The sequence below is a fragment of the Dryas octopetala genome, chromosome 4, assembly GCF_963921425.1.
Source record: "Dryas octopetala chromosome 4, drDryOcto1.1, whole genome shotgun sequence".
Taxonomy (NCBI): Eukaryota; Viridiplantae; Streptophyta; class Magnoliopsida; order Rosales; family Rosaceae; genus Dryas; species Dryas octopetala.
This window is the reverse complement of record NC_141369.1, coordinates 11636666-11651266: the sequence shown is the minus strand read 5'-3', so window position 1 is coordinate 11651266 and position 14601 is coordinate 11636666. Positions and strand designations below refer to the sequence as shown.

The following is a 14601-nucleotide window of genomic DNA, read 5'->3' as shown; positions in this document are numbered from 1 at the left end:
CGACAAGCAAACATCATCATCATCATCGTCACAGTCACAGACTTTGTTCCCCAAATTGGAACGCCTCGCATTCCACTTCATGCTTGATTGGGAAGAGTGGGAAGGAGTGGAAGGGTGGAGGGAAGAGGAGGATTCTCATGATCAGATTACAATAATGCCCTCCCTCTCTTACCTGGAATTTTTTGGATGTCCAAAGCTAGAAACACTGCCCAACTTCCTGCGGAAGACACCACTACAGTATTTGGAGATCTACGACTGTGAAATTCTTGAACGTTGTTTCGAAGAAGGAAGTGGTAAGGAGTGGGACAAGATTTCTCACACCACAAACATCAGAGTGAATGGGCGGACTTTACAGAAAGACGGAGTTGGGATGTCAAGTTCATCTGGTGCTACTTTGGTAAGCTAAATATCATATCTTGAAGTTCTTGGTTTATGAGTGTTTGTGGCAGGGACAGCTGTATTCATATTGTTGACTTTCAAATACTCTCTGCATATTACTGTTTTTACTTCCTATCTTATAAAATTGTTTTGTTTACTGTAATAAAAAAAAAAAAAAATTACTCTGCAGTCTGCACAGTCAGTTAAAGAAATTTAATTTTAATTTTGCCCAACTCCCACAGTCCAATCATCAAACTTGATTGAATGATTGATGATAATCATCCATGCAGTAATCTTACCATTGTTTTAGTCATTGCATCTTCCTACCGCACTCTAATCGACTACAGATGATATATAACTTTCCATCATAGTTATGGTCTCATTCCTATTGGTCTATTTTATTTCAGACTTCAAATTCTCTTGGAACAAGAACTTTTGTTAGAGGAAAGGCCTTCCAGACAGCTCATTTTGTAATATCATGTTTGTAACACGGTGAGCTTAATGCCTCAGATGGTTTTCTCGAGAGATTAATGTCACATGAGGACTTATCTTAAACTGAATTGGGCAACACCCATATGTCATGTATTTTCTGAATTTATAAAATTAGTTAGAATTACCTTATTTGTCTGATTTGTTATTCTCAGGTTATGCATTGAAGCTAGTGATGCATATATATCTGAGATCTCATAAGCATGTGGGTTTCTTTCTCAATGATTTCTTAAGGATATATTACATGCAGTTCATTCTTGATATATATCTTGAGGACTTGAACGATTTCTTATAGTTATCATTTACTGTGATGTAAAACGGTGCAGTTTCCAGTGTGTCAAGGGAATGCAAGGTTTTGCTAGCTTTGCAAAGCACTGACATTACTTTTCTGGAAATTTATTCCCTGGTGAAGGTGGCTATCTATCTGCAGTAACCATTGGACAAGAGAGAAGAGCGCATGAAGAAAAAGAGAAGGCCAAGCCAGCAATCAATATTCTTAGTCGGTTTTCGACATTTATCTTCTCTCTTGCTAGTATGTGTTTGGAAATGCTTCAGATAAGGTGGTCAAGCTTAGTTGGGTGGCTATCTATCGATGTGTGTGGGTGAGGATTTTGATCGACGAGTTGGGCTGGGAATTCTGAACCCTGCCACCACCACCTGGTTTTATTCCCTTTATTTTGCTATGTTTATTTCTTTCCTGCTGTTTGTTTTTTTAGTCTTTTGTTTTGGCAATGGGCCGGGTGCCATCCCCCCATAGCCTCCTTTCCCTGTATTTCTATTGTGACTAATAAATGTATTAGTCATCAAATTTTAATTCTTTATTTGATTTTATCTATTTCCAAGACTCGGCTTACCCACTTGGTCCAACCCGTGAACATCTTCAATGTATGTACTTTGAGAAATTTAAACATTAACCCCTGGTATTGGGTCTGGTCTCTTTTTCATTTGTTTCTCTTGTAGCTACAATATTTTCTACAACATTGCTAGCAGAGTTACAACGAATGTGAAATTATTTGGCAATGGCCTGATGGCCAGCATCAAAGAATTCTTGTCAAATTAATGTTTGTTCTGCTTCCTTTCGTAGCAAGTTTGCAAACAAACAAAGAATCGAATTTCTTGTTGCCAGAACAAAATGGTGTCACCAGAGATTCTTTCATGTTGTTTGAATATCGGTACCTTAAATCTTTTTGCACATGAAACTTTGTTATATTTGTGTGGGCATGGTTAAAACCGAGTGCCTAAATCTTTTTGTCATACCTAAATCTTACTAATTCTATGGGTTTGATGATCCAACTTAGTTGAGTTAATGAATGATACACATGTTGTACTAGATTCAGCCTCCAATGAGTGTGACAGTAAAACTTGACGTTAACATTATCGTTGATTGTAATTAGTTAGATACTATTGGTGTAACAACATCAATTCCAAATAATAAGTTGGTATTGTACATGTGTTGGTTTTATATATATATATATATATCATGTTTGGGGTTAGATGAGGCTGGCATTAGATTGGATTGGTAATGATATAAAAGATTTTATATCATGGAATTAATTAGAGTTGTACTATGGACTTTGGTTGGAGATGAAAGTGCTTGGAACCCTAGTTTGGATTAAATATATAATAATTATTGAATAGCATAATAGAGGTTCCTTCCGTTGAGGTATACATTATAATGAAGTACGGCTTGTGGAACCCACTCCACATTGTAATTTGATGATCGAAGTCTTCTATTTTCTAAGTCTCTATACAAGGATCATTCTTACAAAATTAGGTAAATCAGAAACCATTAAGACATCTAATTGTGATAGAATAAATAGACGAATATATGAATTCCATTAACACTTGAAATGATGACTCTTTAAACAAATGGTTAAATTATTTCCGATTTATCTAATTTTTGCAAGGATGATTCTTGTATATAGACTTAAAAAATTGACAGCTTTGATCATCGAATTACAATGCAGAGTGTAGCTTGGGTCCTACAAGTTATACCTCATCATGTTTAAGTTGAAGTGTACCTCAACAGAAAGAGTCTGTAGCATAATGGATATATATATATATATATATTGGTTGAATTTTCTTTACGGAAAATGTACGTACGTGTATATAAACAAAAGAAATTTGGAAGAATAAGAGGACATTAAGAACATGGGGGTGGGTTAGTTGCATGTGGTGGTTGAATTAATATTTGAGGAGTATCTTTCTTTCTTTGGGACTATATAGTATGTATGGGGCCTACTACTAACATGCGCGGTGGCTGATACCTGCGTTCAAGGAAAGGAAGTACTTCAAGACTTATCAAGAGCCTTTTAAAATACCTCTCTCCCTTTTCCGACCTAATTCTGACACTATAAGAAATGTAAACAAATGTCATTTTTATTGGTTGCACAGAAATGTGTGGCATTTGGAAACTTTAGTCCCTATTACCCAATTGTCACCCATTTTTGTTAAAATCGAAGCACTTTAGTCCTTATTGCCTAATTGTCACTCTTTTCTGTGTAACCAATGAAAATGGCCTCTACTCACATTTCTTGTAGTGTGATCACCACCATTAATTCCCTCTTTAATTTTTCTTTTCCAATAATAACAATAATATTATACTTTTGGTGGTAAATATTGATGCCAATTCAATTGACCATTATAATGAGAAACTAGTCAAAGTTTTGATCTTTTTAACATGCATTAGTGTTTTTAATTTTTTTTTATATTTTTAACTAAAGATAGGCTGAAGAAATATCAGTAGACCAATTGATAATTGATATAATTCATAGTGCCGTGATATTGCTTCTCGTGTTTTTTTTATGGGGTCCCTTAATATTGCTTCATTGTCTTATTCATAACCTTAATTTAGAATTCAATATAATAAATACAATCAAACCATAGATCCAAAATTATCACATATATGTATGCAACATAACAATAAGGAGTTCCTACTTTGCTACATGTATTTAGATTCTTTCATATACTCATTTTTACTTGTTTTAATTTTAACTATATATTACAAATTCAGAAGTAATATATGAACAAACAAACCGAGAATTCAAATCCTCTTACATACCTTAATTCATAGTTGCAACAATGTTGACATTCTTTTTTATTTTTTAAAGAACTAATAAATGAAGGTGTTTGTAGATAAATCCACATGGATTCAATGGCCAATCACAGACCAACACGTGGTACACCAGGTCCCATTTTTGCTCTGACTTTTCAATGGTCAACTTGATCAGACCCAGCCATCTATGTCATCATCTCAGCTTAGCAATGCCAACAACATGTACATATGAGATCGGCTTTTACCTCCGGATTACCCATGTCCGATCCGAACTGACATTGGGATCCACCAGAAATTCGAGAGATCATCTTTTTCGGATACCATCAGTTCGGCTCAGATTTGGACATCATCTTTCTCCAGTCACATCTCAACCATTAAACATTCTATTAGAACCTGGAACATCACTTCCAAAGTCTTCAGCTCGGATCGGCTCGGCCAGACGAGATCATGCTTGTACAGCTCAAATCGGCTCGGCCAGATGAGATGATGATTGTACAACTCACCTTGGCTCGGCTCGGCTCGGGCCAGATCATCATTTTGTTGATCAAACTAGACAAGATGATCATTGTATATGAGACATTTACAAAGTCATATATTCAGCTCGGCTCGGATGTTCTAATCCACCGCCTCAAAGATCCTACGTGACATCTTGACCAGTCAACGGTTGACATGGTCAGCCACCCCAATCGTCTTATCACTTTGGCTTGGTCAATCGATCACGATCAGACTTGTTTTGACAATCTTGTCATCACCGAATCATCTCGACCATTTGGTTCGGCTCGGCCCAATGCCCTACTCTTCCAATTTGGCACATCTTACTGCCTCATACATGGGAGATTCACATATGACATGTGTTCGGCTCGGCCTAGGAATTGCCTCCTGTCGATCGGAACCAATCAACACCGTTTCTCTACACTTGGAGAAATCCATCATGAAGTGGACACCCGGTTCGGCTCGACCTTTGGTGATCATCCTCTCAAATTCTAGTCACAGCCAACTACGACTTGAAAGGATCACTACCTACCGGATTGGCTCGGCCGGCTTGTCCATGTCCGATCCGATCACACATGGGTTTCATGTCTACACATGCGAACATGTGTTCGGATCGGCTCGGCTTCTCACCGCCATTCTAAAGAAGATCACGTTGGGATGAACCGCCATACTCAAGTGCATCTGACATGGCTCTCTGACAGATGAGACTTCCCACCTCACAGTCATGACTATTAGGGCATCCCAGTTTATCTTCCATCCTTGCATTCAATGCAACATTGAATGTAAAGAAGGTGGGTAGCTGTGCATGCCACTATACATGACCGAACGCGTGGCCTCTTCTCAACCATTCACCCTCATGCAGGTAACTTACCCCTCACCATTTCCTTTGCCTATATAAGCTACCTTATGTGCACAAAAAGGAGGATCTAAGACACAACTTCACTTACAAAAAGCCTATAAAAATATCCCCTACTTGCTGAGAATAAACTCAGGAGATCTTACCTTGTTCTTCCTCATTCTCCCAAGTTCATCACCTGTTCTTCCTTGTTCTTACACAAACACTTCCAAACACACATCACTGACTTCATCATCGGAGCGTATTTGGCTGGTACCACACCGGTCCATCTCCTTTGATCTTGTGTTCGTGCAGGAAGACTCTACAGCAAGACAGATGAATCGGAAGACTGTGGTACAAAAAGACGGAGTTCGATCTGAACTTCGGATCCTACATGACAGATGAATCCTCATTCATCTGAGCTTTGCATCTTCGGTGAGTGAGGAGCTCTGCCAATCTCCATCATCCAGCTCTGCTACATCTTCTTGTAAGTAAACTCTTATTTATTTATCTAATTCTATGCCAAATATTCAGATATTAATTAATACAATCCCTACTAGCCTGCCATGATTTCATTTTACCAAAAACTAATGTCAAATGTATAATTCAAAAGGTATTCTGAATAATGAGTTAATCCTCAATCCAGGACATTACTTCCAGTTTTTCTTTGGAGTCTATATGTTGCATAACTTCTTGGCATCAAATTGAATTTCTAAAATTTGGAATTACCTTTATTTTCAGCATATCTGAGGGTACTTCTTGCTGGTGGCTTATGATATTGTGCTTCCTCTGCTCGGTTACTTCTACATACGAGTAAGTCTTAACATGTAAAAATCTAATAATCACTCATCCATGCATCCACACTTTAGCTATTTGGAACTCAGAAAGGAGCCTTAATGCAGGAATTGATTGCTTCCCAAGACAATGGGACCCTCAAGTACTATTTATGTTCCGCATAATTGCAAGCACCCTTCTCTGTGTACAAAATTGGGAGGTCAGGCCTCAAAGTTGTGATGGCTGGGCTCCCCCAAGAAGAGATTACCATTGGGTACTGTTTATGTTCTGTAGAATTTTCCAGACACAAAAATTTTAAATAAATCTTTAGGTTATAAGTTTGGAATTGATTTTAAGTTTCTTTCAATCCAGGTTATAGACAAGATTACCTCTGCTACAAGCCACTTGCCAATGAACCAAGGGAATACGACTGCAATGGTCTTTATAAGCATTCAAATCAATGTTGTTTCCACTGGGACCCGTACCTTTTGATTTGCTTACCACTGTTCTGTCTCTTGTTTATTACACGGTCCATGCTAGCTCTTCAACAACTCTTCTATCCCCACCAAGTTCACTTGTTGCAGGTGTGTCTTTGACAGAACCTTTAGAATTTTTGTCTTGTTTGAATGTGCATGTCTACACTACCAAAGAAAATGTGCTTAAAACTGTCTTACAATATGTCTTGCTTTTGGAACAATTGTACTCAATTTTGTTTGCATGAGAACATTTTAAGTGGGGAACATGTTAACATTGAACGGCGGCTATCCTGTTTTGCCATATAACAGTGAAGTCAACGTTTGATACCAAGGGTTGGTCATGCTAATTTTTTCTAATTCTCAGTGTTGGGAAATTTATCAAATACATTCACTTGTCTTAATCACCACTATCTTGGCATGATTTTACTATGCAGCAACGTCAAAGTAGTGACTTGCGAAGCAAAATTTTCCAGATACCAAATTTCAAATCAATCTTTATGTATTTTGGAATTGATCATTTTGTTTTAAATCAGGTTTAGACATGTTCCCTAATCATGTATCTATTGCAGACGAAAATCGCACCAAGGTACATGCACAGCTCACATTGAAACTTAAAGAATTTAGAATGGCTTTGGAGTTGTCAAGCTGATGGGGTGCTACTTTGGTAAGCTACAGACCTCTATATCATAACTTGAAGTAGTTCTTAGTTTATGATTTTTTGTGGCATGGACAGCTGTATTCATATTGTTGACTTTCAAATACTCTGTGCATTTGACTTGTTTTTACTTCCTAGCTTATAATATTGTTGTGTTTCCTCTGTGCATTGTCAGTCAGTGAAAAAATTTAATTATGCATATTAGATTTTGTAATGGTAAATATTTGAATTATAACCTGGTTTCTACCAATCAGTGTGTCCTTATTAGTATATGTCTATCCATGTCAAAGTGACAAGAGATGACCGGGCCAACTCCCTATCAAGTGCAACAGTCTTTACATTTTCGACTTGATTACTTCAAGATACAGGCAAGTGCAGAGCAGTGTGAGTACAACTATAAGAAAGGTTAAAAGAGAGTTATAGTGCCTCTTCCAGCATAGTAAAACATAATAATCACTCACCCATGTCCACACTTTACTTATTTGGAACTCAGAAGGGAGCTTTTGTTGTTCATAAAGTCACCCAATATGATTAGCATTAATGGTTGTCTTCAATGCTCCAATTTTTATTTCAAGTCTCTGAAGCTCTAACAAAATTTAGTATGTATTTGGAAATTCTTCTGGCAGGATGGTCAAAGTTGGGGATCGAAGAGTGGAAAGTTAGTTGACGTGGGGTAGCCATCTATGTGGGTGAGGATTGTGACTAGTTGGGCAACTGCAGCTCTTGACAGTGAAGTCAAGGAACCTACACTACAATATATATCACTGGATGGAGCAATTTCGTATAGAAAAAAACTCTAGTCAAATGTTTGTTCTCCTGTTCAACTTCCATTTTCTAATTCTGTGTGTATGGGAAATTCATCATATACTCTCACTTGTCTTATTTGCTACTCTCTTGGCATGATTTACTAAGAAGCACTGTCAAAGTAGTGACTTGCAATGAAGAATTTTCATGATTCGAAATTTCAAATAAATCTTTAGCTAGTTTGGAATTGATTTTTATCTTTTAGTTCAGGTTATGAGTCTTATGACAAGTCCTCTAATTATGTATTTATTGCAGACGAAATTGGAACAAAGGTACATGTACAGCTCACATTGAAATTTAGAATGGCATTGGAGTTGTCAAGTTGATGCGGTGCTACTTTGGTAAGCTACATATATCATAACTTGAAGTTCTTAGGTTATTGAGTGTTTTGTGGCCTGGACATTTGTATTCGTATTGTCTATTTTCAAGTACTCTGCATTTTACTGTTTTTACTTCCTATTTCATAAAATTGTTCTTTTTCCTGTATTAAACAAAAAAAATTACTCTGCAATGTGCATTGTCAGTCAGTGAAAAAATTTAATTTTGCATTCCAGATTTTGTAAACTGGTTTCTACCAATCTGTGTGTCTTATCCATATCACTGACAAGAGATGACCGGCCCAACTCCCACAATTCAATCATCAAACTTGATGATGATCATCCGTGCTGTAATATTACATAACTTTGGGTCATTGCATCTTCCTTCCGCAATCCAATTGACTATAGATGATATATAACTTTGCATCATAGTAATGGTCTCATTCCTATCTGTCTCTTTTAATTCAGACTTCAACTTCTCTTGAAACAAGAAAAACTTTTGTTAGAGGAAAGGCCTTGCGGACAGCTCATTTTGAAATATCAGTTTGTAACATGGTGAGCTTAATGCCTCAGATGGTTTTCTCAAGAGATTAATGTCACATAAGAACTCATTTTAAACTGAATTGGGCAATTCCCATGTATCTTATGTATTTTTTGAATTTATAAAATTATTTAGAATTACCTTATTTGTCTGATTGGTTATTCTTAGGTTATACATTGAAGGTAGTGATGCATATATATATCTGATATCATAAGTATGCGAGTTTCTTTCTCAATGTTTTCTTAAGGAAATATTACATGCAGTTCATTCTTGATATATATCATGAGGACCTGAACGATTTCTTATAGTTATCACTAGTAATCGTGCCCGCGCGGTGCTGCGGGTGTAGCTGCGGGTGTAGAAAGCTTATAAAATGTGGTTAGGGCTTATAAAATTTAAGTGGATAGATAAGTGTTTTGTATCCACTAAAGCTAAAAATGTTATGAAAGTGGATACAATTATATTTTTCATATTATTATCATAACATTTAAGCACTAAAACTGAAAACTTGCCAAAGCTTATAACAGAGAAGTAAAACATTTAAGAATTCATATTAAGTGAAACATTTATAAGAGTTCTATCTACTTAAGCCTATTCTTTCAGGGGCACCCCTTCTTTTTCTTGTCTTTCAGTGATTGAACAATAGGGAATGTCATGGTGGGTTTGAACTGTTCAACTTATGCAGCTTCTTCAACCATTTGAAGCTTGTTTCTCTAGTCCCTTTCTTCAACTTCTGCAATTCTTCAACACAGTTGCTATTATAACATAAAACTTGGACAGATGTACATTCATGCAACTAAATTTTGCAAAACTGAAAAGTAATAACATAAAGCAATAATATAAACATAGGATGACAATAGACCCTACTATTCCAACTATGCAATCAGAGCCAACTCACAGTGATTCGAGCCTAACTCAGCCAAAAACCCAGTTCTCTAAAACACCAGAAGCCAATATTTTTTGCACCAAATGCACTGACTCATAAACCAAAACCAAGCAAAATAATAACCACTCAAATAATAGTATGTTATTTGAGTTTTGCCTTAGTTATCACAATATTTTATCTCATTTTTTCACCCATCAAGACATATGGAAGATAAGTTGTTTCAATAGTGCTACAAATTGAGTGAATATATGTCAATCACAACCCATCATCCGGATTCAGGACCCCAATCAATTCCTAACCCAAAGTATAAAATTAAGGTACTACAATACTAATTAACTAAAACAACCTCTCTGTTTCTGATTAAAAATAATGTTTTCATTCTCACATAATTTTTTTCAGAGAAAATAAATTAAAATTTAAAATAACACATACACACATACACCCAAAGCATGGCACTGGCACAATATCTCTTCAATCTTAGCCATGTAATCATGAAATGAAATGGCACATACAAAATATTCACCCAAAAAAAAAAATGGCACATACAAAACAACCACATCATAAAATGGCATCATCCCATTTATATCATACCTTTTTTTTTTTTTTTTTCTATAAGTAAGGAGTTGTTATGTTTTGAACTTGCACGGAAAAATTCCAATTCATTGATTCAACATAAATGTTTTTAGAGCCAAAACTCTCTCTCTCTCTCTCTCTCTCTCTCTCTCTCTCAAACATAAACTAATTATTGACATCGCTCAATCATTATTAGATATAAACTAAAGTTCAGTTTGAGTTCAAGAGACGATTAGAAAACAGAGGTTAGCAGCAAACTACGCATTTGATTACGTGCTTAATGCATACTTGTTCATTACCAACAGTTTTTCTCAACCAATGCAACTATATAAAAAAGATCAGCTAGCTAGGAAGCTAAGTATACATGCATTGTTGCAATAATATATATTATCCTTTCACTTTTGTTGATATCTTTGAGAGATCTCAATGCAACAAAAAAGTAAATATTAATTAAGCACTTCAAAACCAGCTGTCAAATAAACGAAAATAAAACTATATATACCACTAATCTCAACCAATCTAATTACAATTCCTAACTTGTATCTAACCAAATCAAACTGCCTATTTTAAAAGACTGAAAAACCATTTGTACTACAAATAAAAACAATTCGGATAATAACGTATGAAATTGCTTACCAAATGAGTCTTCTTCAGAATAGAACGAAGCCTGGTGAAGCAAATCTGCATTAGTGTCATATATCTGCAGTGAAAAAGGGAATAAGCAAAACTCAGTCATTATAGTACCCCAAAATTTTGTGAATTTGATGATACTCACTAAGGCACGATTCAAATGTTTTTTTATAGAAATCAACAAAACCTTGAGAGTTAAAAGTTGAACAGAAACATACCAAAGCTAAAACCAGCGAAAAAAACATACCTTACCCCAAAAAAGAAACCAATCTTCAAATCCAAGAAAGTATAGGAACCTGAAATTAAAACACAGAAATCAAGTCACCAGCGCCGCCACACGCGGCGGGAATCGTGGTGGCAGTGGGTACAAAACCTAGAAATACAAATTTCACAACTAATTGAACAATTCGATCCAACAATCAGACAGAGTAGACAAAGAGGAGTAAAACTCACACAAAACCTGAGGCGTGAAGTCACCGGAGCCGTCGTGGATGATGGTGGCAGCGGCGGAGCTAGGGTTCGAATTGGAGCTTTCATTTCGGGACCCAATTGACTTAGATCAAGCACACCAATAGAAAGGCCTGGAAGAGAGGAGCAAAACCCGACCAAAATCATCACCATCCGCCGCCGGAATCGCCAACATCGGCGGCGGGAGGCGGCCGGACTTCTCCGCGTCGAAACTCCGTGCACCAAGGTTGGTTGAGCAATTTGAAGACACCATCATCCTCAGAACGATGGGAGGAACACAAACCACCCGGTCCGACATGCCAACTCAGCCGGAATTGACGGATCGCCGCCGGAGGACTCGATCGGGTTTGGTGTCTTTTCGAGTTTTTGCATAATTTCTGGGATAATCAAATACTATAGAAATGAAGAGGAAGAGAAGAGGAAGAGAAGAGGAAGAAATCGGGACCCATATCGCCGGCATACGTCGCCGGACGGTGGAAATACGGCCGAATAAAAGGGGCGGAAGGAGAGAAAACGGAGAGAACAGAGAGAACATAGAGATAGAGAGAGAGAGAGAGGCGCGTGAGATGAGAGTGTTTCAGTATTTTCTGGGTTTTGGGCTTTCTAACAATAATCAGGGTGAATGACCAAAAAGGGCACACCCAATCCCATAATTTCACAATGGCAAACAGATCAAAAAAAAAAATTCATGTGAGGCAAAACCAAAGAGATGGCACAACCGTAAAAAAACAAAAAAGGCAATGGCAAAAAATATACAGACGGTGAATGACCAAAACGGGCCCAACTTATCCCACAAATTACAATGGAAAGCAACTGAAATAAAAAAACAGAGGGACAAAACGGACTTTTCAGTGAACAGTCTATGAACAGTAGACCTCTTCTCACCGTTTAGTATATATAGAATTTACTTTGATGTAAAACGGTGCAGTTTCCAGTGTGTCAAGGGAATGCAAGGTTTTGCTAGCTTTGCAAAGCACTGACATTACTTTTCTGGAAATTTATTCCCTGGTGAAGGTGGCTATCTATCTGCAGTAACCATTGGACAAGAGAGAAGAGCGCAAGAAGAAAAAGAGAAGGCCAAGCCAGCAATCAATATTCTTAGTCGGTTTTCGACATTTATCTTCTCTCTTGCTAGTATGTGTTTGGAAATGCTTCAGATAAGGTGGTCAAGCTTAGTTGGGTGGCTATCTATCGATCTGTGTGGGTGAGGATTTTGATCGACGAGTTGGGCAGGGAATTCTGAACCCTGCCACTACCACCTGGTTTTATTCCCTTTATTTTGCTATGTTTATTTCTTTCCTGCTGTTGTTTGTTTTTTCAATCTTTTGTTTTGGCAATGGGCCGGGTGCCATCCCCCCATAGCCTCCTTTCCCTGTATTTCTATTGTGACTAATAAATGTATTAGTCATCAAATTTTAATTCTTTATTTGATTTTATCTATTTCCAAGACTCGGCTTACCCACTTGGTCCAACCCGTGAACATCTTCAACGTATGTATTTTGAGAAATTGAAACATTAACCCCTGGTATTGGGTCTGGTCTCTTTTTCATTTGTTTCTCTTGCAGCTACAATATTTTCTACAACATTGCTAGCAGAGTTACAACGAATGTGAAATTATTTGGCAATGGCCTGATGGCCAGCATCAAAGAATTCTTGTCAAATTAATGTTTGTTCTGCTTCCTTTCGTAGCAGGTTTGCAAACAAACAAAGAATCGAATTTCTTGTTGCCAGAAGAAAATGGTGTCACCAGAGATTCTTTCATGTTGTTTGAATATCGATACCTTAAATCTTTTTGCACATGAAACTTTGTTATATTTGTGTGGGCATGGTTAAAACCGAGTGCCTAAATCTTTTTGTCATGCCTAAATCTTACTAATTCTATGGGTTTGATGATCCAGTACAAAACAACTTAGTTGAGTTAATGAATAATACACATGTTGTACTAGATTCAGCCTCCAATGAGTGTGACAGTAAAACTTGACGTTAACAATATTGTTGATTGTAATTAGTTAGATACTATTGATGTAACAACATCAATTCCAATTTCATTTAATTCTTAGAAATTTGTTAGATAGAATCGATCATCTGGATGCTAAAGGATCGAGAAGTCTATATATTCATGTAGTTAAATACATGGATCCTCAGACAATTCTCTCATCCTAACTTTCTCTTCCATGTAGTCTATATATTCATGTAGTTAAAATTTATCCTCAGTTTCTACCAATTTCTTTTCCATATGTCACATAATTTTCTTTCGTTACATTAGGAATCCAACCTTAAAATATCCTAATTCTAACCAATCAATTTCTCAGCCGATAGATTAATGTCATATGAGCAGTCATGCATTTTTTTTTTTTTGGTAAAAGGGTAGGCCAAAGCCCAAAGAACACAACAAACTAGCCATTAACTAAACGGGGTCTCCCAAGACCCAGACCATCAGCCAACACCAGACTAGCAATGGAGGGAGGGGGGTCACAAAAAGATGACATCCAAGATCCAGATCATGGCCAAGAGCAGCAAGCCCATCAGCCACACAGTTCTGCTCACGAAACACATGCCGCACTACACAAGTCCATTGTCTGTTGAGTAAATCCTTACAACTACTAACAATGCTAAAGAGGGGATAATTAACCTCAAGAGGAGTCTGTAAAAGGGACACAGACACAGCAGAATCCAACTCCACCTCAAGCATTCTAATCCCAGAATCCCAAGCTAAACGGAGGCCAGTGTATAGGCCCCATAGCTCAGCATCAAGAACACCTCCACTACCCAAATTATAAGCAAAACCTATAATCCAAGCACCAGAAGCATCACGAAGAACTCCACCTACACAAATTCTACCAACATCCCTTCTCAGACTACCATCAGTATTAATCTTATACCAATCCATTGGAGGCCTCACCCAATAAACCATAAGAGACTTCTTAGAACCCAACACAGCCTGACCATCATTAGCCATATACCACTCATTAGCACACTTCCTAATCAACGCTTGAGGCTCAAAAGGCAATTGAAACCCTGGTTCAAAAATATATTTACACCTCCACTTCCAAATAAACCAAAGAGCCATAGCAAAAAGACAAGACCAAGGCAAGCCATTAGACAAGCAAACTTTAGATTTTAAATTCTGAAACAACCACTCCTGAAAACCAGCAGTAAGAGACATATAAAACTCCTCATTCCAATTCATGGCAGACCAAATACGCATAGAGGACCTGCAACTTTTAA

General features: G+C 37.1%; 3 long non-coding RNA genes across 12 annotated transcripts; 2 read left to right on the top strand and 1 right to left on the bottom strand.

The window, feature by feature from the left end:
- Positions 1–6: 6 nt before the first annotated feature.
- Positions 7–1802, top strand: LOC147286829 (uncharacterized). Its single transcript, XR_015121984.1, has 4 exons — positions 7–397; positions 786–870; positions 1023–1072; positions 1194–1802. It is a non-coding gene; the product is annotated as an uncharacterized LOC147286829 (long non-coding RNA).
- Positions 1803–6798: 4996 nt separating this feature from the next.
- Positions 6799–12914, top strand: LOC147286827 (uncharacterized). Of its 10 annotated transcripts, none has more exons than XR_015121851.1 (6): positions 6799–6832; positions 7069–7163; positions 7445–7522; positions 7781–7960; positions 8214–8299; positions 12302–12914. It is a non-coding gene; the product is annotated as an uncharacterized LOC147286827 (long non-coding RNA). The 10 variants fall into 10 exon arrangements; XR_015121850.1 differs by having other exon boundaries at positions 7409–7522; XR_015121846.1 differs by lacking the exon at positions 7445–7522.
- Positions 9312–11787, bottom strand: LOC147286828 (uncharacterized). Its single transcript, XR_015122035.1, has 4 exons — positions 11359–11787; positions 11153–11201; positions 10912–10975; positions 9312–9549 (listed from the first exon to the last, which is right to left on the bottom strand). It is a non-coding gene; the product is annotated as an uncharacterized LOC147286828 (long non-coding RNA).
- Positions 12915–14601: the final 1687 nt, after the last annotated feature.